Genomic DNA, 24,726 nt, shown 5'->3' on the forward strand with positions numbered 1-24,726 from the left:
CTGGTGGCATCAGTCTCCTCCTCCTTCAATTGGAGCTGCTCTCCCTGCAGACTGGTCTCGAGTTCCTCCCGTTCTTCCTTTATGTGGAGGTGATCTGGGTCCTGCAGGTCCACACTGGCACTCTGCTCTTCAGGAGGTTCTTCTTTAACCAGCACCATCTGTTAAACATCTATATGAAGCACATAAACACATTTTGTGAATTACTAACCACTGTAACTTTATATTCTATTTCGTCTAGTCTTAGCCCTTAAGCTAGCTGCTATTGGAAGGATGATCTCAGCATCAGCCAATCATGAAGAGCTTAAATGTACGCCCACCAATGGTGGGCACCCCTGTGGGTATATAAGTGGAGCGACTCCACTGTTCGCCTCTGTTATCTCTTCAAGCCAAGCTTAAGAGCTTCCTTTAAAGAGCAATTATCCAAGAAGCATTCTACTCACCTACCATGTCCAGCGACGCCAGGACCTGCCCGGCCTGCCAGACGGGTTCCATCTCCAGCGGCGACCTGCACGCCAAGTGTGAGGTCTGTCTCGGGTCTGTCTCATCACGCTGGCCTGGCCTTGACCCCCCAGGCCTCGTGCCCATTTTGTGCCGCTCTGCCCGTGGCTGAAAAGATCCGCCGGGTCGAGTACTTCACCCCCGCCGCCAACGAGGAATTTCCGGTGGCTGACACGTACTCGCTGGACAAGGCCTTACAGTTCTTCAATGTCGGCCAGGAACCGGCTGGCTTCAACCGACTGGACGATGTCATCGACAGTGAGGAGTACGACGAGGCTGGCTGCCATAGCCCTTCTTCCCTCCTGGACAACACGGAGGTCGATGAGCCTCGCTCAGCGGGTCCTTCTGCTCCAGTGACTTCTCGCTCCTCCCTGCCAGCAGTTAGAGCACTGCTCCAGGATCTGCCTGCCATCATCTCCGCGGCTGCGGTCCGCAAGGAGCTAGCCGTGCCAGAACCAGCTCCGCCTGAAGCAGATGATTTGGCGGGAATTTTCGGGGCAACACAAACGCGCTGTCCAGACCCCATCTGGCCACGCTTCCCCGCTGCCATGAGCTGCTGGTCCGCCGCTTTCTCCGAACTTGCTAAGCTCAAGGCGCCAATTTCCACATATGCGCCCATCACCAAGGTCGAGGGCTTCTCCAACCAAGGCTGGCCTTCCGTTCCTCCACTGGAGCCGGACTTGGCCTCGCTGTTTGGCGCCAAGAACCACCTCGCTGGCCCGCGAGCAGTTCCCGCTTCGAAGCATGACCAGCTGTTGATGCGGCTCACCGATCGCGCACACCAGTGCGCCTTCCAGACCGGCGCTGCAGGAAATAACATCCCCCTTCTCACCTTTGGCGTTTCCAAAATGGTGGAAGAGCTTGACGTTCCTGACGAGTCAAAAACCATCATTACTAAAACTGCTGATGCCATTCTCAACCTGTGCGCTGCTGTACTCACCTGTTCTGCTCGCATTGCTGCCTGGCAGACCCTTATCCAGCGGGCCTTGTGACTCAAGGCCCTGCCCTCCTTTCCTGATCTCCTGCACAGGGAGATGCTGGAAGGCCCCATCACCTCTGACGTTCTGTTTGGTCCCCATCTTAGGAGCGTCATGGAGAGGGCTCAGAAGACAGCTGAACTGTCAGCCACGGTGCGAGACCTGGTCCACCCTCGATCAGCCTCGCACTCCGGCCATTCCTCCAGAGGATGGGACGAACGGCGCGGAAACTTCAGGCGCCCAGCTGCACCGCCCGCCCCACGGAGCCGGCCTCCCGCTTCGGCTCCACCTCAGCGGGACCAACGGTTTCGAAAGAGCCAGCAGACACCGTCTTGGCAGTCACAGTCGCAGGAACCTCGCCAAAAGCAACCACGAAAATGACTCACTGGGGGGAATGTGTGTGCTTATGACTGTAATAACTCTGTGAATGATGTTCACTGTAATTCCCAATAGTGCTTCTTTCTAAAATGATGTCAGTTATTTTCACTCACTTTAACTAAATAGTTATACTTACTTTTATACAATTAGTTAAGTAAACCCCAAACTAACAGTGTGATGTTAAAACTCATTCATAATTAGTATAATTGTGTTTATCTTTTCTTTGGAGTAATTTTAAACTGTTTAAGTTGAGATCGCTCATTTCACACAAAAAATTAACCCCTCCCTTTTGCTTTTCCTACGTCATCACTGAGCCTTGCACACGGAGGTGCTATCACAGCTCTGGGTGCTATGCCATCGACAACAGCAGCGCCAGCGGCCATTAGAGGCATTTTTCGACACGGAGAATTTTAACCACATTGCCAGAATTACAAGGTAACTGTGTTTTTGTTTAAATGCTTGTACATACGTTGCAGGTTAATCAGACTACTTAGCTGATGTGTAGAAAAACGGAGCTTGCTAGCTCAACTCCAGACTGATTGTTTGAAGCCCGCCTTAAATTTGACGGTTTTTGGTAGTTGTTACTACCTACATTTTCAAAGCTACATCGCACAGAACTTAACTATATTATCTTTAACAGTAAAATAACATTTTTTTTATTCCAATCTGAACTTTCTAGTCCTCGTGTTTTCTTTACACAGCCTACGTGGTTCCTTTGAGATGCCCGCCAGCACCTGTATAAATCTAAAAAGTAACGGTTAGAGTTATATTTTAGTTTAGTTTAACCTACCCTTTCACTGAACTTAGCTTCATATTACTTTAAATTGTAAAATAAAGTGTATTACTTTCTATCTTAACTTTCTAGTTCTCATGTTCTTTACATGGTTCATTTAAGATTTAAAATATAACGGTTGGTGTCCGGTAAAAATTCATAATCAAACAGAGTTTTTACATTTTAAAGTGTTGTAGAAATGCTTCCTGCCTGAACGCAAATTGTCAGGCACATCAAGGCTAGACTTGGTGACTCTTTAGTCTGTCTGTAGCATCCAGCTGTGAAGACCCCCTTGAAGACTTCCTGTTATCTTCTGATGTAGGTGTGGTTATCTTTGACTTGGTCCTAATAAAAGCGCTCCGCAGCTTTATTTCTGTGTGAGAACAAACCGCCTCTGACTCTGGTGTGTATGTTTCACCCTTTGCAAAGTTCGTTTATTGATTGTTGTTTGATGATTATAATTGCCAAAATGATCTAATCTCTCTGTCTATGCTCTGAATTGTTTTTTAGGTAATTTGGACGTAATATAGAATTACCCAACAAATTTTGGTGCCGAAAGCTGGGACGCAGAGCCTGCAGTGGAAGATCGCCTTCGGGGAGCCGCACGGCGCCACATTCCATCAAAGCCCGGGGGGCCGAGAATTGCCCCATCGGCCGGCTGTTTAGCTCCGCAGACGGCCTTCCATTAACAGGCTCTCGCGCCCAGATTCAGGGTGAGTCTGCTACGCAGAGGGAGAGAGTGAGTACCTAAATTAATTGCACCTTTGACTGCTGGCAGTGTGTGTTTTTAAGCTGAATTGTGGTGACTGACATTCACACACGAAAAGACGTTTTCGTGTCCAGCTAGGGGTTGCACATGTGAACCGTGGGGTTGCACTGAAACGTGAACCGGGCTGTATCCTGTCCTTGAGTTTAGGAGGTCGTAATAAGTCTTGTGTCCGCGCGCACTGCAAACGTCCCGCAGAGCTGTGGGTAGTAATTACAGGTGAATGTCCGCACTCTATGTGCTGGTGTCGAATGGAAAGGAAAGTTGCTAAAAAAACACACTGTCGCTGGGTTTGTTTAATATTTCTTGGTGCTACGGAGGTACACAAAATTAATCACCGCTACATTTGACCAAATGATCTTAAGTCGGTCTAAATTTGCCTTTGCTGTGTGTTATTTGTGATTGGTTGTGTCAGGTTGGCTACTTCTGTTTGTGCAGAACTTTATGGTTCTGTGATTTGATGCTGAAATATTGTCAGCAGTCGTTTTTGTGAGTATATGTGTTGTGTAGTGGTTTTAAAGATTGTGCCGAAGCGCTAAAACAAAAACACGGCTGGGAACGTTGTTACGGCTGTCGATACATTGCGTCTCTATGTGTGTGATAAAACCTGCAGGTTTGTGTTTATATATATATATATATATATATATATATATATATATATATATATATATATGCATATAATTTAATTTAATTATCATTGAAAAGTTTAAAATCATAAAGTAACCCAGAGAAACAACAAATTCACTTTAAAATGTCCCTTCATAGTAAACACATTTTATCTGTTCACCTGAATCGTGACTCTTTGTTCACTCTTGCTTTTACTTGTCTTGTTATTAAAACTTGTCTTTTATTTTAAAACTGGTCCTAGAGCGCCCTCTATGGTGGTTTTATGTAACAGTTGTTCAGACTCTGAGGGGGTTTTGATCAGCTGTTCTGATGTTTGTGTCACTGTGCTCCTGTCTGGCGCAGTAATACACAGCAGAGTCTTCAGGCTGTGTGTTCTGTCCATTCAGAGTCACTGTTTTACTGGAAGAGTCTAAATCAACGCTGAACGTATCATTTAATGAATATTTGATGGTTTCATCATTACAAATCCACTCCAGTCCATTTCCTGCATGCTGTCTGATCCAGTGTGTCCTGGAGCTGGTGAGAGAATAAGAGACCTGACAGCTGATGGTCAGACGCTGACCTGGCTGCACAGTCACAGAGGCTGGCTGAGTCAGCTGTTCACACTTCACACCTGAGGAGGATCAGATTAAGAATCAGTCATTGAAATAAACAGCCAGTGTAGTTTAATCCGACTGATTCTGTCTCAGGGAGACTCACAGGATGCAGCCACCAGCAGGGAACATGATGAAGATGATGATGAAGAGGATCTGACTGAGCTTCTCTTTGTACCAAGTGTTTATATCTTCCCCAGCAGGAAGGTTGTTTGCATAGTGAGGACCACCAGCTCCTCACACAGAACAAAGTTCTCTCATATTAAACCAAACAAGCTTAATGATTTAACACATCATTAAATGATTTAGGATTAATAGCTAAGCAGAACTCAGAGTGGAGGATTAGAGCAGAATAAGCTGCTCTCATCTCAGTGGCTGGAGCTCAGCTGTTTGATTTCTGTTAACTGAAGAAGATGTTGAGAAGATTTATGTTAATGAAGAGTTAGAAATATTGCAGTGATGAAGATTTTATTAATCAAATGTAACACTGAATTGCCAAATAATGTTTTTTTCTCCTTTTCAGTATCAAGTTTCGTTTGATACTTTTATAACAAAAACCTGACAATAACTTTAGTTTTTTATGTTAAAATGTGCAAAGGAAACAAATACAGCAACAAATAATTCAGGAAAAATAAAACACTATTTAAAAATTTCAGTTAGGTTTGTGTCATCATGTAGGAAAAATTAGAAGTAAAACATTTTGAAATATTGCTCCCATGGTCTATCTTAGTCACACCTCTGTAGTTTTTCTTTCTGTAGTTTTTTTCCTATTGTCATGTTGGGTATATATTTAACCCAGGACATGAAAGAATCACAAGTGGAGACAAGTGAGTAGAATACAAATAAAATTTATTAAGGAGCGTGTTGTAAACTTAAAGCGCTGCTCCAAACGAAAACAGGAAGAACCGCGATCTAGAACGAGAAAACAAACGGGAATTAATCTCACAGTAAAACAAACCCTGGAACCAGAGAACTAAACAGGAATGGCTTTTAGGAGAGTTTTCTCTTACTGGGAAAGTTAAAAATCCTTGGTGAGACGGGGCTGGATGGTGAAGCCAAATGGGGACAGAGAACGAGGCTGAGGATCCAAACTGAGATGCGTGAACAGGTAAATGGCAGACAGGAAGGCGGGTATTGCTGTAGATCCGGAGGAGGTTGGTAGGCAGGCAGGTAACAGGTAGGGTGACAGGCGAGTGGCAGAGAGCGAGGAGACCAAGGGACGGTGAGCGACGTGTAGTAGGTTTAACAACTCCAGGCAGCAGTGAGTAATCCTGAGTGACAGATGAGTAGAAGTTTCAAAATACAAGACCAGGGCTGACAGGAACGGACTGACTAAAACACATGCTGAATATTTGAAGCTTAAACTCAAGACAAAGCTAGTGTTACTCAAAGGCGAGTATCGACAGGTGTTGTGCCATAAATCGACTCGCTGCCAAAAAATGATTAGCCACCGCGGGATCGCGCAAAGTTAGGTAATTGCATTTCTAGACGAAATTCCCCGGGATTTCGCCCTAAAACTCAGCATATCTAGCAATATGGACATTCAGAAAGCAGAGATATCCTCTTCCGGTACTTAAACAGATGTTTATCGCGGATATTAGTTTTTCCAGTTCGGAAGTTGCTTTAAGTGTTGCTATTGTCTTAAATGTTCACAATGAGGATATATTAATCCTTTTTGCAATATTTGCGATTGAAAGATGGATTGTGGTAAGAACTGTCTATCTTTATGTTACAGCCTTGATACTAAAAAATAAATAAACAATGTAAAATGGCACCCTGTATTGAATGTAAACGTCGTATAAATGTAAATAAACAATTCTCCAGCGATTTGATTTTTTCCCCTTTCTTTCTTTAGTCCACTTGACATGGAGCCACAGTTAACTAGTTTGGGGCACATTTTTACTTGAAAAATAGTATTTAAACTGATCAAGCTTTGGCTTTAATGACACTGTGTAGGTTACTATCTTTACATTACGTTGCTCTATTTAAAAGAAACAAGATAAAAGCACTTCAGCACATAAAATTAAGATTGTCACTTGCCAATTAGAGACTACACCCTCCTGTTTACCTATAAGAAACGCCTCAAAATATCTTTAAATTCTTTATTGATGATTTAATTGTAGACAACTAAAATGGCATTTTACTTGCCAAAAAGTGATTGAATCGCTCACATTTTCATGGAGGCTAAAATGGACCAAATAAGGGTTTTATGTATTATCTGTTGATGTTACTGTACTCATACTGTCTACTGTATCATCATAAACACCCCAAAAATGGCTAAAAAATAAAATAAAATAAAAGATAATCTCCCTTGCCAAAAATTGATGTGGTAGCTTTTTCAAGCAAACAATCACCTCGGCACTGGAGTTTTTTCACACCGCTCCTTAAGTACCCCTGGTCCTCTGATCAGGAGATCAGGAGCAGCTGGCTCTCTGACACGCCCACCTGAAAACACAAACTGGGAACAACTGTTGTGCATTATGAGAGCTGATTAGTGAGCGGGACAGACTGTGACACCTATAGATTCAGCTTTTCTGTTATTAGTCTCTTTTAGTGCATTTCTTTCCCCACCGGTTCTTTTCTTTCTCCTTCCTCCTTATATCATTAGTTATTTATCTTGCTCTTGTCTTTAGGTTTTGTCTTTATTCTTATTAATTGTTTTCATTAGGTTTCTCTCCCCACACACCTGCAGCTCATCTCCTTCTCATCCTGCCCCAGTGTATTTAACCCTGTCTGCGTCTCAGTGTGTTGTTGGTTCATTGTTTGTGTCAACCTGGTCTCGTCCCCCTCTCTAGCTTTAGTATCTCTAGGTCTCTTGTGTTGTTGGAATCTCTAGATTTAGTTATTAGGATTTTTGGATTTTGTTTTTGGCGCCCTGCATTCTCTAGATTTACTCCTTAATAAAAAATTTTACGTTCTCCACCTCCTGCCTCGTTATCTGGTTCTGCATCTTGGGTCCTAACCTCCTCATTACAGGTTATATCTACAATATTCATTTTCTAGCCATAACAGTGTAATGAACATCCATTATTTATGACATCAGGAGGCTAACACACACGCATGAGAAAAGGAGGTAACAGGCCTTTACTGCTTGGTTTCATACACACACACAGATTTAGATGTAATCCAGAAGTGATTCTTATAATTATACAGGTCTGGGATCGATATCTTTGTTCAACATAGGTTTTAACTGTATACTGTAGATCAGGTGCTGAAATTGTTCATCTAAATCAGAGTGTCAAACTCAAACTCACACGGGGCCAAAATGAAACTCTGGGACGGAGTCGAGGGCCAAACTTAATAGTTTTTGAAAAAGTGACGGCAAATTTGCACGTTTTCTTTATCAACATGTATGCAATTTCGAACCTTTAAATTTGGAAACAAACTTATTTCTGCATTAACACTGAATGTGGAATAACCAAATTACACACCAGCAAGTCAGTTACAAATAAAACACATCAGTGGTATTCATTATTTGTGGTATATTCAGCATTTTTAAAATCTATTCAGGATTTATGTTTTCTTGTTTATTCATTTTTCTTATTTTTTATTCTCCTTTTTTTCTCCTGTAATACGTGCCATCGCCGCTGTGACATCTAGCATTCCCCACTGAGGAACAATAAAGGGATTTTCTATTCTATAGAGCTCCGGACCCCACGTGACTCTCAGTTAGTGGATGCCATTTTGGGATTGTCTATTCTATTCATCTATCTGCAGCCTTTCCACTTCCTGTTTACTGTAGGTTAAATCTTTTCTCACGGGCCAACAACAAAATAAAAATATCATTTTATCTGAAATGAAAATGCAACATCTCACCTGTTAACTTTCATGTTTTGCAGCAGAAAAAGAGCATAAAACCAACATATTTAAAGCTCAGGTTGCTCCACTGGTTTACTGTGATGCTCACCTGTTCCAGCCAGATACCTGCATCATGGGGTTGATCTGAGCTGAGGAGGAGACTCCTGTTGTTTTGTTCATCTTCATCATAATAATGACAACATTAGATGACAACAGCTGCTCACATAGGTTTGTGCTGATGAACATGTCTGAGCAGCTTGACCATGTTGTTGTGTGTCGGGGAGGAAACACAACCAGAGTCGTGCTGGTTTGAGCGAGTCGCTGCTCGCTGGAGTTATATCAGCTCTGTCTGGAAGTTAGTTTGAAAACTTTCTCTTTAAGTCGTGAACACATTACTGAGCGGCTAGAATCTCCGTTTCTGGGCTTCAACGTCAGAAAACAGCTGAGTGAACTCGGCGCTGAGTGAGAGGAGACAGTGTTGCCAACTGTTTTTGACTGAAAGTAGCTGAAGTTCCCCCCAAAAGTCACTAGATGTCGCCAGATGACGTCACGTGCTTATTTACATATTGATGACATCATCACGCCACATTAGCGTTCGTTTTCCCTATGGCATCTATATATATATATATATATATATATATATATATATATATATATATATATATATATATATATATATATATATATATATATTAGGGCTAAAAGGGAGGAAAATAAATACTATGTTATATGTTAAAGTTATTAATTAGTATGATTAAAATGGCCCAAATTGCTTTGATATGTACAATAAATTCCAAAACTACCAATAAAGTGGCATTAAGACAGATATGGTGTGGTGATCCAAACAGTTCTGTTGTAGGATATAACTCAGACCTCCTGCTCTCCTCATTCTCACAGACATTTTCCTAAAAAGCTGTTTTTTTACACCTCATAGTTTCTCAACTTCTCTGTTGTGTATTCTCTCCATCGTGATAATAACGGCGCTCCGAGCAAAAGGGAGCGGGTGTCTCATAGTATAACCATCCCTGTGTCACTGAAGGAAATTCAGATGAGCCACAGAGCTGCGTGTGTAAACGGGACGGTAGTTGAAACTCCCGATGACTTTATTTGCCAAATGCAGGAAAAACCAAAGTGTCTGACGGCTGCAGAACCAGAGGTCGCAGGTTGACGCCCGCGCCGTCTCTAGTAGAAGCGTGAGCCTGCAGCAATATGAAAGCAGCAGGCAGTGTTGCCAACTGTTTTTGACTGAAAGTAGCTGAAGTTCCCCCCAAAAGTCACTAGATGTCGCCAGATGATGTCACGTGCTTATTTACATATTGATGACGTCATCACGCCACATTAGCGTTCGTTTTCCCTATGGCATCTAATATATATATATATATATATATATATATATATATATATATATATATATATATATATATATCTAATATATATATATATATATATATATATATATATATATATATATATATATATATATATATATATATATATAATAGGACTAAAAGGGAGGAAAATAAATACTATGTTATATGTTAAAGTTATTAATTAGTATGATTAAAATGGCCCAAATTGCTTTGATATGTACAATAAATTCCAAAACTACCAATAAAGTGGCATTAAGACAGATATGGTGTGGTGATCCAAACAGTTCTGTTGTAGGATATAACTCAGACCTCCTGCTCTCCTCATTCTCACAGACATTTTCCTAAAAAGCTGTTTTTTTACACCTCATAGTTTCTCAACTTCTCTGTTGTGTATTCTCTCCATCGTGATAATAACGGCGCTCCGAGCAAAAGGGAGCGGGTGTCTCATAGTATAACCATCCCTGTGTCACTGAAGGAAATTCAGATGAGCCACAGAGCTGCGTGTGTAAACGGGACGGTAGTTGAAACTCCCGATGACTTTATTTGCCAAATGCAGGAAAAACCAAAGTGTCTGACGGCTGCAGAACCAGAGGTCGCAGGTTGACGCCCGCGCCGTCTCTAGTAGAAGCGTGAGCCTGCAGCAATATGAAAGCAGCAGACGTAAATCGGCGGTCTCCAGCTCTGCAGCTTCAGCGAATCAGACCGGCCGAAAACGGTTTATGATTGGTCAGTCCTCGTGCACATGCGCAGATTATCGTTCTCTTTCCTTACTCCCGGAAGAACGGTTCAGAGTGCAAACGGTTTCTTTGTTGCTAATCTGTAGGGAATATCTACATGAAAGTTCTACAGAAAGTAGCAACGGGTCCTGATAAATGTCGCTAAGTTTGTCGCTAGGCGCTTTTTTGGAAAAAAAGTCGTTGAGGGGGGTCAAAAAGTCGTTAGGAACAGTGACAAAGTCGCCAAGTTGGCAACTGGTTTGTCCGAGACAGCGGAGCTGCAGACACCCTCTGACTGCCTCGACGCTGAAAAAACCATTACATTGAAAAAACACAAAGGAGGGGGCGCGTCTGCTCCGCGCTGGCGCCGCAAAGCATCATGGGAGTTGTAGTCTTTGCGGTAAAATCGGCCAGCGGGCCAGTTTTAATATATTTTTGATATTTATCTCGCGGGCCACATAAAAATGCTCCGCGGGCCGCATCTGGCCCGCGGGCCTTGATTCTAACATATGTGATCTAAATGTTCTCACAAAGCCTCTTTGATTTCCTGTTGAAGCAATTTAGTTTATTATTTTCTAAATATCTTTAACTACATTTCCTTTTTTCCATTATAATTAGTTTAGAACTTTACCACTTTGTGTGTGAAGACTGTTTTACATGTATTCACCTTTAAATGTGTAGTAGTGGTTTGGGGTCATTTACTGACTGTTGTCGTCTTTGTTACTATAGATCTTAGCATTGCTCTGTATGCTTCTTATTGCAATAGAATAAAAACTTTGTTTGAATCCAGAATTTCTTTCTCATGGGTCTCTAATAAAATCACTAGACATCCTGTCTCCCACTGCACACTCGCCTACACAGCTCTGTGACTACCTCTGTTAGACCAGAGGTGTAGGGTCCAGAGGTGGGATACTGACTTGATTCCACCTCTGGAGGTGTGTGAACTGCTTTTAGGTAACTGGTACGGTTGAATAAAATCGAAGTTGTAACTGGAGCTGCTGGAACGTTTCCCTGCTTTCATTTTTCACTTCTCGGTGAATCTCAAGTTGTTTGATCAATCAAAGTTATTCTGCTCTGGGATCAACTGAGCAAAGGCCACAAAAATTGCAGGAAACATCCATGCCACACCTCTGAATGACATTCAGCTTTTTAAAAGAGGAAACGTTTGAGGCAAAGAACTTTTCCAGATAACATCCTGAACAAAGGGACTCCAAGAAGAAGTGGATGGAGAGGCAGGAATCAGATCTTAATGGTAGAGGGTGCTGAAAAAAGCAAAATATGTGCATTTTTTATTTTTATTTTGGATCTCTTTGCCTCTGCAGACGGTTGCAGTGCAGTTCCTGTGCAGTGCTGCAGGGATTCTGATAAAAAGCTTGCTGAGGTCAGAACAGTCTCTCAATTCCAGCTTCTTTCTCCAGTTTGCATCTGGAAACCAGCAGAAGATGAGATAACGGCCCCATTGATGGGAACTCTGGCTGTTGTACGAAAGCCAGTTCTTACAGCTTGACTCAATAAAACGTCTCTTTTTGCTCAAATGTCTCCTCAGTTGTAACTTAGATATCTTGTAAATTGTGTGTAAACTGAATGAATAATCTACAAACACACATTTAATCAAATCTTTAAGAAACAGTGCAGTTATTAGTATTAGTCAAGTTTAATACAAACATGTTATTGAAATCACTGGACAACTCTAACAGACATGTTGACTCTAATGACTTGTTAACCTGTTTGTTACTTTATTAATTAGGCTTCCAGACAGAGTGACCTTTTCCTGACATCCACAAAATTAATTTATCTTTTCTACAGGTTTTAGGCTAGATGCTTTGAAACTGATTACTATTTTGTTACCATGCATTTTTCTGATGCTGGGATTATCTACACATCATCTGTAAAATACTTGTTTTACTGACTGTTGCACACACCAGCTAATGTAACGCATCATTTGCACAAATACGTACGCAGCCAAAATGCCCTTATAGTTTACATCCCCTTACTGTTTATCTTTGTTCATTTAGTTTTATACAGGGTTTGATGGTGGCAGAGGAGGATCTTTTAATCTTAAAGGATATTGAAGGTTGCAGAAACTGCTTGTGAAGATTTGTTTCTATCTTGTGGAGAATATGTGTATTACAAGTAATAATAAATTATTTGAGTAATTTTTACTAAATTTGTTCTTAATTCTTACAAAATGTTTTATTTTAACCTCATAAAAAAGAATGACAGCAACACTTTTGTCAAAATTCTTGAACTTCATGTATTGCCTTTATTTTTATTTTTTAACACATCACACTAAATCTTAAATGAAATGCAACAAAACAATTTCACCAAAAAATGAATAAAAAACTGAAAAACACTTGAAGGTGAACCAGTTCAGATGCTTTAAAAATCTAAAAATGTCTTTGTCCAGAGAAGTTAAATTTCTCTGGTGGCTGTCGTTATTTATTCTGAAAAGAGAAGAAGGAGACATCTGTCAACATCTCGTCTGCTTCTTTTAAGATGAAAAAAAGAAATAAAATAAACACATAAATAAATATCAGTATTTAGGAATGTTCATATGGATTGCAATGCCACAGAAGATGAGCAGACTAAAGCTGAATCTTACCTTAATGATGGTGATGATAACAGAGAAAATGGTGGTGATGAAGAAACAGATGAGAAAAGTCAAAGCCACAGTCCAGGTCTGCTTTAGTGTGTCTTGGCTCACATCAGCGTCTCTGATGTCATCAAATAGATTACAGTGCTCCAGTGTGTCTGTAAAGGATGCAGAAACAGGTTTTAAAGGATCTCTTGAGATGAGTTTGCTGCTGTGAGAGATGGACAACGACATCTTTGGACTTTAAGGGATTAAAGTCCTTTTTGAGGAACAAATGGTCACACCTACCAGGTTTGGATATGTTGAGGGACAAGGTGATGTTCTCATGAGTCACCCTGCAAGTTAGAACCACCCCGGGTAGGAAGAGGGTCTGGGATAGACGAAGGTTGCTTTGGATGCTGAATTTCCCATCTGGACCTAAGAGGGGCTCACTTGTGTTGCAGTTCTCCAGTTTAGTGGTTTCACTGCGAAACCAGGTGATGTTAATGGAAGCCGGGCTGAAGCCAGAGACCAGACACACGAGTTCATTAGAGCCCTGGAGCAGGACGGCTGTAGGTTTGGCGTAGGTCACTGAGGCTGCAGATGAAAGTCATGAAGTTAGAAGAAAGATGTGCAACCAAAAATAAAATATCTGTTGTTAGCTCACCAAACACATCATTTATGCTGGTTTTCACTGGAGTTTGAGATGACTCATGTCTGACAATACAGGCATAAGTGGACTTTTCATCCTGGCTTCTGGTGACATTTAGTTTGCTTCTCATTGAATAAAAGTCTCTTCCTTGTTCTCCCCATGGAGGACTGTTAATGTAGCGAACAGACGGAAGCTCTTGACCATTTTCTTCCCAGTGCACAATGATGTTTGCTGGGAAAAACCCAGAAACTAAACAAGTTAGCACGATGCTGTCAGACAGGGTCAGCTCAGCAGCAGTTGGTTGGATGATCCTCACGACTGGTGGATGTACCACTTTAAACAAACAAACAAACAAACAAACCCTTCTTTAAATCTGAGTCAAAAACAGTGATGGAGGACAATGAACTTTTAATATTACCTTTACTTTTACTGATGGAGTCTTCATGTACCTTGCTGGAACAGAGATGTTTAACCGCACACGAGACTGTCTTATACGAGTCCCAATCCTTTGATGACACGTTAAGGAAGCTGTAACAAGTCTCCGTCCCATTTTTGTGACCCTCAGGTCCCTTCATACACATTTTACGTTGTGGAGATTTGGAACCAGCTACTCTCCAGGTGATGGAGAAACCACTGAGATCAGTGCCGACAAGTAGACATGTAAGAGTCAGCTGTCCCTTCTTCTGAAGCTGCTCTAATGGTGGTTCCTGAAGATAGACGGCAACTCTCTGAGAGGATGCTGAAGTCACTGGGAAATGAGCACAAGGTTAAAGAGGAGAAACGTGTCTACAAGTGAACTTTTCTACCACACGTGTATTTTAACCAAACATCTGAGGCTATGACTGTTTTCAGGTTGCCATGGTTACCTGAGCAGATACTGATGTTCTTGTAAACGTTTTTGTTCAGAGACCCGTCTGACACTTCACAAGTGAAGACCTTTCCTGTTTTCCACTCTTCCTGAAGAACATTCAGTTGACTTGTTACAGTGACTTGTCCATTTGTATCCATGCTGATCATGTCAGTAGAGAGTGGCTTTGACTCAGAGGACCATTTCATCTTTGGGTTGAAGCCCCATCCAAAGCACAAGAGCCTCTGCTGTCCTGCTTCTTCACCAGGGACCACAACAAGTTCTACTGAGGGGGACACTAAATAATGTGTGAAAGAAAGAAGACAACATTTTTGATCAGTGAAGCCAACATTCAGCCCAAACAGACTTGAAGTCATTTCTCACCGTGAACATTGCTGATTTCATTAGACCTAAAATATGTGCTGGAGAAGCCTTGAGTCACTGAGCAGGTGAATCTTGAGCTGCTCCTGGATTCTTTAGGCACAGAGAAACTTCTAGTGACTGAATGTGGGTCTGGGCCTTCAGGAAGGTCAACGAACATCTTCTCAGAAATATCATTTCCTTCAGCCTGAAACGTGACATAAAGGTCCTGTGAAGAGAGCTGTGTGATGTCACACTGAAGGACGAAATCGTCTCCCTTCAGCAGGTCTGAGAGGGATCTCCTGAGCTCCACCTGTGGAGTTTTAACTGTAGGACCTGGATGGTAACAAGAAAATATTTTATTGATTAGTTCAGTTTCTCTATTACAGTGAAAAAAGTGATTTTTATTGTGTTTTATTGTTTTACTTCTAAGATGTACTCTTTCCTGGGTGAGTGGAAAGCACTGGTGTTCTGCTCTGCATGTTACAGACTTCAGGGTCCTCCACTGGCTCAAGGAAACCATCACTTGACTGACTGTGTGAGTTGTGTTTGCTTCCTGATTCACTCTGTCCCTTGGTAAGATGTTCTCATCCAACTGCCAGGTGACTATAGCATCAAAAGCGGTGCGGACCAAACACGTAGCTTTAACATCCGACACTGATTTCATCACAGTCCTAAAACTGGGAATCTCCACTTGAATCGAAGGAGGGAGGCTTGAACAAGCTGAAAGTGAAACACACCAAATCACATAACATGTAGATCTTTATAATATTTAAATACACCTGCATGAAGGAGTAATACTAATCTGTAAATAAAAAAATTATCTTAAATGACTTTATGGTTACAATAATGTAGACAAAGCAAAATGCTCTTAAAATGGCAGTCATCATCAAGGAGAGGACACGGTTTAGAAATTTGAATGGCTATTGACCCTTTGCAAGTGACGTCACACTACTCAATGAAATACTAATTTGCCATGATCAACATCAAAGGAACTGTTAACGTCTTTTTGCAAACAAGCTGGTTTGTAGCCTTATATTGCTTCTATTTTTTTGGTTTCACACTAAAAGAGTATTAGTTGCATGTTCAGCTGGAACAGACAAGGGTGGAAACTCAAGTTGGATGGAGACTGAAAACAGCAATGGACAGCAGCTGTCAATCAAATTATTTTCAGATTTGCAACAAACATATTTCAAATTAACATTCATGTGTTTCCTGAGCAAGAAAGGGACTGACTGTGATGGATGTGAAATGATAAATGTCATGTGTTTGTATTACTTATGTAGGATTGATTATCCTATATTTCACTATGGGTGATGTGCGTTAATATCCACTATAGTGAATTGATAGATACTAATATTGATCCAATGTTGGACTACGTGTATTAAAATTAAGTTTGTTATGGCCACTGCCTGTCCATTCTGGAAGCAGGGGTTCAGCACCATGGACAGTACCACAGATCAACACTGCTTCAGCTGTCCTATGATTCAGCACCACGGACAGCGGTATGCCGAGTTTGGGCTTCTACCCTTTTTTAGGAAGCCGACACAGCAGCTTTCAATCTTCTGACAACACCTGAAGCTTTGAAAGGCGGAGGCTGCCAGTAGCAAAGGGGGCTCAGATCTGTGCTGATGGCCAGGGTGCTCTGTTGCAGCAAATAAAAAATAAAAAATAAACTTTGTTTAAATAGACGTAGCTCCTCTTAGGTTGTGCAAATGGCAGAAATACTTGGTGGAGTTGTTGAAATAGATGCATGTCAGAGTTTTTTAGTTGATGGTAATGCTTCTTAGATTTGTTGAAATAGCTGAAATGCTTTGTGGTTTTGTGTAAAAAATAGTGATTGTGCCTAGTTAGTTTGTTATTATAGCCTTAGAGCCACCTCTGGTTAATATTAGTTAACTTCCCATGGTCGCATGTTTGCTGATTTTCTCTCCCTTTGGAGTTATTTTCAGCTGTAGTTCGGATTCATTTGTTTAGCGTATCTTTGTTTAAATGATAAACAGCCTAAGTGTGTTCTCAACAACTGCCACCCTCCCTGTAAATAAACGTGCTGCTACTTTACTTTTGCACCCACCTGTTGCACCCGTCTTCACCCTTTTAAGAACGGGTTGTAACAAATTTATTTCTTTAGCATGATGAGCTTCACCATTAAGAGATGTCTTCTCCACTATGTGAAAGTAACAGCTGGTCCTGGTGACCCAACCAGCCACACTATCTGGCAGGGATCTGGACTTTTCAATGTGTTGTTTAAATCAGCTCAGTGTAAAATGAAACGCTGTTTATCACATAATGTTACAAAACATCAGGGTGAATTCTGGCAAAGCGGGCAACTTCATCAAATCAGTGAGCACAGCAGCAGGGAGAAATAAGCTAACATTTGTAAGCTAGCTGACACTTTTGGAATTACCACTCTATGAGCCCCACCTAGGGGTGCTAAGTCTTCTCACAAGTGAACTGGGCTTGAACTAGAAGAAACCAGGCTAAACCGGTAAATTAAGATGTAACCCAGAAGCTAGAACCTTAATGAGGTATTAACTAACTGGCTTACTAATATGATCCATCCTCAATTTAGATAAAATATAAAATATAAATTAAGGAAATTAACAATACTAATTAATAGATATCTAATTAACTAATAGATAATTTCATAATGAATTATTGGAAGGGTGAATAACTAAAATAACGAGTTTAATATTAAACATCGGTTAAAACAAGAATCTTGAACATCCCTAACAGAAACAGAAGAGGAAAGCTGTATACTATTGGTCCAGGTGGGAATCTGAAATTTCATTGGCTGAGAGAAATAAGTCCCGCCTCCGCGAAATAAAACCGTGCGACGCAGCTGAGCGAGAGGAGAGACAAACGGCTGTGCAGCACGCAGATACAGAAAGCAAAGACTGAGCGGTTAGAGAGAGAGAGAGAGAGAAAAAAAACAACGGTCGAGGCCGTGAAGAACCCTGATTTGGGTGCCGCATAGATAGAGGGAGAGGCGGACTTGACTCCTTCTAATAAGAGCTAGGAACTTGGAACCAACGCGGTGAGTAAAGAAAAAAGAAGAGAAAAAGCTAACGATGCAACTTAAAAAAAAAAAGGAAACTTAAATAGCTTATCAAATTAATTCCATTCTTATAGATTTGTGTGGAGACGACAGAGTGAACCAATCCTCTGTAGGAGGGAACCGTTGGAGCGCGTTGGTGAGTGAATGAGATTAAATTCAGTAAATTATTAAATTCAAAAAGCTAATTACAGCAACCGAGGTGACAGCAGTGGGCTGCTAGACGTTAGATCCCAGGAGTTAACATCTCAAACTACCAGTTAACGGTGGTAGGGCATATAGGAGTTAACGGCTCAAACCGCCAGTTAACGGCGGTAGGGCATATGGGATTCCCAGGAGTTAACGGCTCAAACCGCCAGTTAATGGCGGTACGGCCTAGATGTACAAGGTCCTCAGGGGCGTTATAGCTAACGCCATAGAATTAGCAATGCGTCCCTTAACCAAACATTTAATAATAAAAAAAATAGATAAATAAAAATAAATAAAAGCTAACTGATTAGGGAGGAATTATTTTACAAAGGTGGACCAAAGGACCAGAATTTATATTTTGTTTAATTTTGTTATAGAAAATTTTATTTATTTATTTATTTATTTGTTTGTTTATTTATTTATTGTGTTACAGATATACAAGGTGTCACAATGCTGTATAGAAACACAACTAAATGTATCCTTGTTGTCATGAATGTATTTCTTGTCGAATAGTGTAGAGTAATAGAATCTAACTGAGCCTATTGAGCTGAACAATTGTTGTCATATGTAATTATATTTCCAGAGCTACTGAGAATTATTTTAATAGACAATCAAATTGATGTTATGTTAGTTGAACTGTGAACCCAAACATGATTGGCTATGCCAATAGAGTGAAGCATTTGTTTAAGTCTGTAAGACTTTATGCTGTGATGTGACGAGAAGGGTCGATGCCAACTCGCTAACAGTCCTGTTGTTTACAGGCTGGGTTTTTTTTTTTCCTTGGGTTTGATCCCGACTCCTATGATCACTCACTTGGAACGAGAACTGGATTTCTTCCTGACGAGGGAGATGGCGAGCCTTAACCACTGAACGAACCAGGACATCTCAAGTAACTGAAGAGCAGACTGCTCTCTTCTGTGAACAATCTCAACGGTGTGGTAGGAAAAAATCGCACCACCGGACTCTGACTTTCACCCCAAGCGTGGGGATTTGACTTGACGCCGGCTGACTTGTGACTCATATGATCAAATCTCATACCGACCATTTTACTATTGTCGATTGTTTTCATCTGTTTTTGTGTGTTATCTTTATGTGTTATATTTCCCATTTTTATTAAAATTTAGTATATAAACCGTTTCATGCTATACCCGTGACTCCAGTCATTCTTAAACAACCTCCAATTCTCCCCGAACCTAATTATTGGCCCATTTGTTTATTTTTTCTTTTAATTATCTTATTGTATCCTGTAATCCGGTTACATAAAACTTGGCGAGCCAGCCAGGAGAATTGTAGAGTTGTTACCTTAGCTAACCATTGACTGACATCATAAGAGTGCCTGGAGGTCACAGTGGTTTGCCATTTTGGCATTATTGGTACTTTTGAGTGTTTTAAAATGGAAGTTGTGAAAACAGAAAAGGTCAAAGTTTCAAATGCTGTTTTAATCAGTGGGTTAACTGATACAGACCTTGATAACGAAGTCTTTGGGTTTATGGAAGGATTCGGACTAGTTAACAGGCGCATTAAGTTACCAAACTGTGATCAGATTATTGTGGAGTTTCAACATGAAGCCACTGTTAAGGAATTAAAGAAACAATGTTTACCCTATGACAAACCTTGTACTAGGAACCCAGATGTTTTCTTTCATATTCAAGACCTAGCCAGCGCGTACAGTCTAGAAACTAGCACATCTGCCACTGATGCCTATCTGTCAGAGCTCAGGGACATAGCTGCGCGTAGCAATCAATCATTTAAAGACCTTCTAATGGAGGAACTGGCAAAAATTGGGGAATCTTTAGGAAGGGATACCCATGCATCTGAACCAGTCACTGAACCAGAGCCAATGCTCCATAGTGACCAAGTTACATATTCCCTGCCTTTAACACCAGAAGTTAACTATATGAACAACTCAAAGGACAATTGTCCACCTACAGAGACTGGAAAACAAAACCCTTGCATTCCACCAAATCTTTTAAACACACCTGAGGTTCAGCGAGTTATTGTGGAACACATTGTTAAAAGCAGTGAGGTTATCCCTCCGCCTACTTCACAATACAGACTAAAACCGTTCTCAGGGCGAGTTCCACACCCTTCTTTTGAAACTGACTATGATACTTGGCGTAGTAGTGTAGTGTTATGCATAAATGATCCTTCACTCACCAAGTCCCAAATTGTACGAAGAATCGTGGAGAGTCTGTCAGCCCCAGCAGCGAGCATCGTTAAAGCTCTTAGTCCAAAATCCGACCCGGAAACGTACCTTGAACATCTCGATTCAGCTTACGCAGCTGTCGAAGACGGCGACGAGCTCTTTGCTCGCTTCTTAAACACAAACCAGGACAGTGGTGAAAAACCTTCCGATTACTTTCAGAGGTTATACACCTTGTTAAACCTAGTTATTCAGAGGAATGGAATTTCCTCCAGTGACGCCGACCAGCAGCTGCTCAAGCAGTTTTGCAGAGGCTGTTGGGACAGCTCGCTGATTTCAAACCTGCAACTCGAACAAAAGAAAGACAACCCGCCTCATTTTACAGCACTTCTCCTCAAACTGCGCACTGAAGAAGACAAACAGGCTACTAAAGCAGCACGCATGAAACAACACTTAGGGGCACAACGAACTAGAGTGTATTCAAATGTGCAAACAACATGCTCTCAGAGTAAAAACACTTGTGAACTGGAAATAGATGATAACTGTGATGACTTACGCAAACAAATCGCTGAGCTCAGGAGCCAAATTGCACAGCTTAAGGTTAACAACACAGATAAAAAGGCAAAGAAAACTCAAAAAGAGTCAAAACCCCGTGTGGGGACTAAAATTCCAGATGAGCCCAAACAGATTCAGCAGATAACAGCAGTGGTGCCTAGACCAAAGCCTGGATACTGTTTTAAGTGCGGAGAAGATGGGCACATAGCTTCTAGCTGTAGCAACGAGCCAAATCCAGCACTAGTTGCAACTAAAAGACTTGCTCTTAGACAGAAGCAGCGCGAGTGGGAGATGTCAAAGCCAATTGCTCAGTCTCCTCCTTTAAACCGGTAGAAGCTCCTATCGTGGGACAGATAGGTGCTAAAGTAGAACCAAGTCCCTCTAAGGAAAGGACAGAGAGACTTTTTTGCAAGCCAGTTCATGCTCATTCAGTGCCAAAACTTCCCAAAAGATTAGTGGGTGGGCGATGCACAGCTACAGTCTCAGTTAACAGTGTTGAATGTAATTGTTTACTGGATTCAGGGTCCCAGGTAACCACCATTGCCAATTCTTTTTACCAAGAACACTTACCTGACCTCTCAATTAAACCCATCAGTAATCTGTTAGAAGTCGAGGGCGCAAACGGTCAAGCAGTTCCTTATTTAGGATACATAGAGATAAGTGTCACATTTCCAAAAGAGCTCGATCAGTCTGGACTTGAGTTACCTACCCTTGCGTTAGTGGTTCCGGATATAAGCTCAAACTCTGATACACCACTACTCATTGGCACAAACACACTCGATCCTTTGTATGAGCAATTGTCTGCCAATAACTTACCTGATTCCAAGGCACTCTCTTATGGGTACCAACACGTGCTAAAAGCCTTAGCAGTCAGAAAAAAACAAAGCAAAGATGGACGAGTTGGTGTGGTGAAGCTTCGAGGGAGAACCCAAGAAGTTCTCCCTGCAAATAAAAAACTGTTACTAGAAGGGTTTATGCAACCCAGCCAAAACAAGCATGAGCCTTATGCACTCATTGAACAACCCACCAATGGTTCTCTACCAGGGGGTATAATTGTAGACTGTTGCCTCATTTCCTTACCTTCACATGGTCCATACAAAGTACCTGTTGTACTAAGAAACGAAACTAACCATGACATCACATTACCCACTAACTGTGTGATCGCTGAGTTAGTTAAAGCCGATCGTGTTATGCCATATCCAGAACCTGACAAAAGTGATCAGAAAGTACTTGCGGCGTGTAGTTCGCAGCAACAGACTTCACCTTCAAACCCTCCTCTCAGTTTTGACTTCGGTACTTCGCCCTTGTCCGAAGAATGGAAAGGGAGGATCACCAACAAACTTAACACTTACTCCGATGTGTTTTCGCACCACGATCTTGATTTTGGTCATACACAACAGATAAGACATCACATCAACTTAAAAGACGAGACCCCATTCAAACAGAAATCTCGGCCGATCCATCCACATGATTATGAAGCTGTGAGAAAACATTTGGAAGCCCTCTTGGAAACCGGTATAATAAGAGAGTCGGAGTCTCCATTTGCCTCACCAATAGTGGTAGTTCGGAAAAAGAATGGTGAGGTACGTCTATGTATAGACTATAGAAAGCTTAATCTGCAAACCATTCGCGACGCATATGCCCTGCCTAACTTGGAGGAGTCCTTTTCTGCTCTCGCTGGATCACAGTGGTTTTCTGTGATGGACCTCAAGTCAGGTTACTATCAAATAGAGATGTGTGAAAAGGATAAACCTAAAACTGCTTTTGTTTGCCCGTTTGGGTTTTATGAATTTAACCGTATGCCACAAGGAATAACAAATGCTCCAAGCACTTTCCAACGGGTTATGGAAAAGTGTATGAAGGACATTAATCTGAAGGAAGTGTTAGTTTTCCTAGACGACTTGATCGTCTTTTCCAACTCCTTGGAAGAACACGAAACCAGACTTTCTCACGTTCTTGAACGGCTTAGAGAATACGGACTCAAGCTATCACCAGATAAGTGTCGTTTTTTCCAGACATCTGTGCGTTATCTTGGACATATAGTATCTCGAGATGGCATAAAAACCGATCCAGATAAGGTGGAAGCACTCAAAACATGGCCGAAGCCTCAGACTTTGAAGGAACTCCAATCTTTCTTAGGATTTACCGGTTATTACCGACGCTTCGTTAAAGATTACTCAAATATTGTCAAGCCACTAACATCTCTCACGGCTGGTTATCCACCCAAACGGAAAAACTTTAAAACACCACCATGTAGATCAAAGTACTTGAACCCCAAAGAACCCTTTGGGAATCGTTGGAGCCAAGACTGTGAGAAGTCCTTTCAAACTATTATTGAAAAACTTACCACTTCGCCAGTTCTTGGCTACGCTGACGCAAAACTCCCATATCTAGTACACACAGATGCTAGTACGACCGGACTCGGTGCAGCGCTATACCAAGTGCAAAACGGTGTCACACAGGTAATCGCTTATGCAAGTCGCGGTTTAAGCTCTAGTGAAACTAGGTACCCTGCGCACAAGTTGGAGTTTCTAGCCTTAAAGTGGGCCATAACAGATAAGTTTCATGACTATTTGTATGGGAACACATTCACTGTCATTACTGATAATAATCCGTTAACTTACCTCTTAACAACGGCAAAACTCGATGCAACGAGCTATCGTTGGCTAGCTGCGTTGTCCACCTATAATTTTGACATCAGATACCGTGCAGGTACACAGAACGTTGACGCGGATGGCCTGTCTAGGAGGCTGCATGATAAACCTGAAGACAACTCAAAATTCACTGAGGAATGCCAACGACTAGATGAGTTCCGATCTCATCTTTTATCCTCTGTCAAAGAAGTCGAGCTTCAACTTCAAGCCGAAGCAGTGAAGGCAACATGCCAAAAGCACATGGTCTTGGATGAGACTGATTCTCCTTGTGGTTTAGTTCAGTCACTTGCCATGTCTGCAGCGGCCATTCCAGACCTATTCCAGTTGGAAGACAATAGTGACAGTTTCTTTGCTGTGCCCAAGTATAACCATGCTGACCTTGTCTCCTTGCAGAGGAAAGATCCAACCATTGGCCGAGTCATTCAGCTGCTTATGACTGACAATAAACCGCCAACTGATACTATTGCAGAACCCCCGGTGGTTCTTAACCTTTTGAGAGAGTGGAAACGGTTTGAGTTTCAAAATGATTTACTGTACCGGAGACGCCAATTAGGACCAGAGACATCATTGCAGTTAGTCTTGCCTGATTCATTACGTTCAACAGTCATGCAAAGCCTACATGATGATATGGGGCATCTTGGGGTTGAACGTACGACAGATCTCATTCGGTCCCGTTTTTACTGGCCAAGAATGGCTAGTGATATCGAAATCAAAGTTAAAACTTGCGAAAGATGTATCCGTCGGAAGGCCCTCCCTGACAAAGCTGCTCCAATGGTGAGTATTACCACCACCAGACCTATGGAGTTAGTTTGCATGGATTTTCTCTCCATAGAACCAGACAGTAAGAACACTAAAGATGTCTTAGTGATTACAGACCATTTTACAAAGTATGCAGTGTCCATCCCAACCAAAGATCAGAAAGCCACCACCGTCGCGAAGAACCTGTGGGAACATTTTTTAGTCCACTACGGGTTTCCTGAGCGTCTTCATAGTGATCAGGGACGGGATTTCGAATCACGTACAATCAAGGAACTTTGTTCTTTACTTGGTATCCGTAAAGTCAGAACGAGCCCTTATCACCCTCGTGGCAACCCCGTTGAACGGTACAATCGTACATTACTCAGCATGTTGGGAACTTTACAAGCCACTGAGAAACATCACTGGCGCGATTTTGTAAAACCACTTACTCACTCGTACAATTGTA

At 41.7% G+C, this 24,726-nt stretch overlaps 1 non-coding gene across 1 annotated transcript in view; it reads right to left on the reverse strand.

The window, feature by feature from the left end:
- Positions 1-11,998: 11,998 nt before the first annotated feature.
- LOC129166967 (uncharacterized) overlaps positions 11,999-24,726 on the reverse strand; it is a 29,747-nt gene continuing 17,019 nt past the window's right edge. Inside the window, exons 7-14 of the transcript XR_011515747.1 lie at positions 15,353-15,649; positions 14,951-15,262; positions 14,586-14,864; positions 14,138-14,467; positions 13,735-14,052; positions 13,377-13,664; positions 13,098-13,246; positions 11,999-12,939 (exon numbers count right to left, since the gene is read on the reverse strand). This is a non-coding gene — a transcript (uncharacterized protein). The remainder of the gene's footprint in view (positions 12,940-13,097; positions 13,247-13,376; positions 13,665-13,734; positions 14,053-14,137; positions 14,468-14,585; positions 14,865-14,950; positions 15,263-15,352; positions 15,650-24,726) is intronic.

This window comes from Nothobranchius furzeri, chromosome 12, assembly GCF_043380555.1.
Source record: "Nothobranchius furzeri strain GRZ-AD chromosome 12, NfurGRZ-RIMD1, whole genome shotgun sequence".
NCBI classification, from domain to species: Eukaryota; Metazoa; Chordata; class Actinopteri; order Cyprinodontiformes; family Nothobranchiidae; genus Nothobranchius; species Nothobranchius furzeri.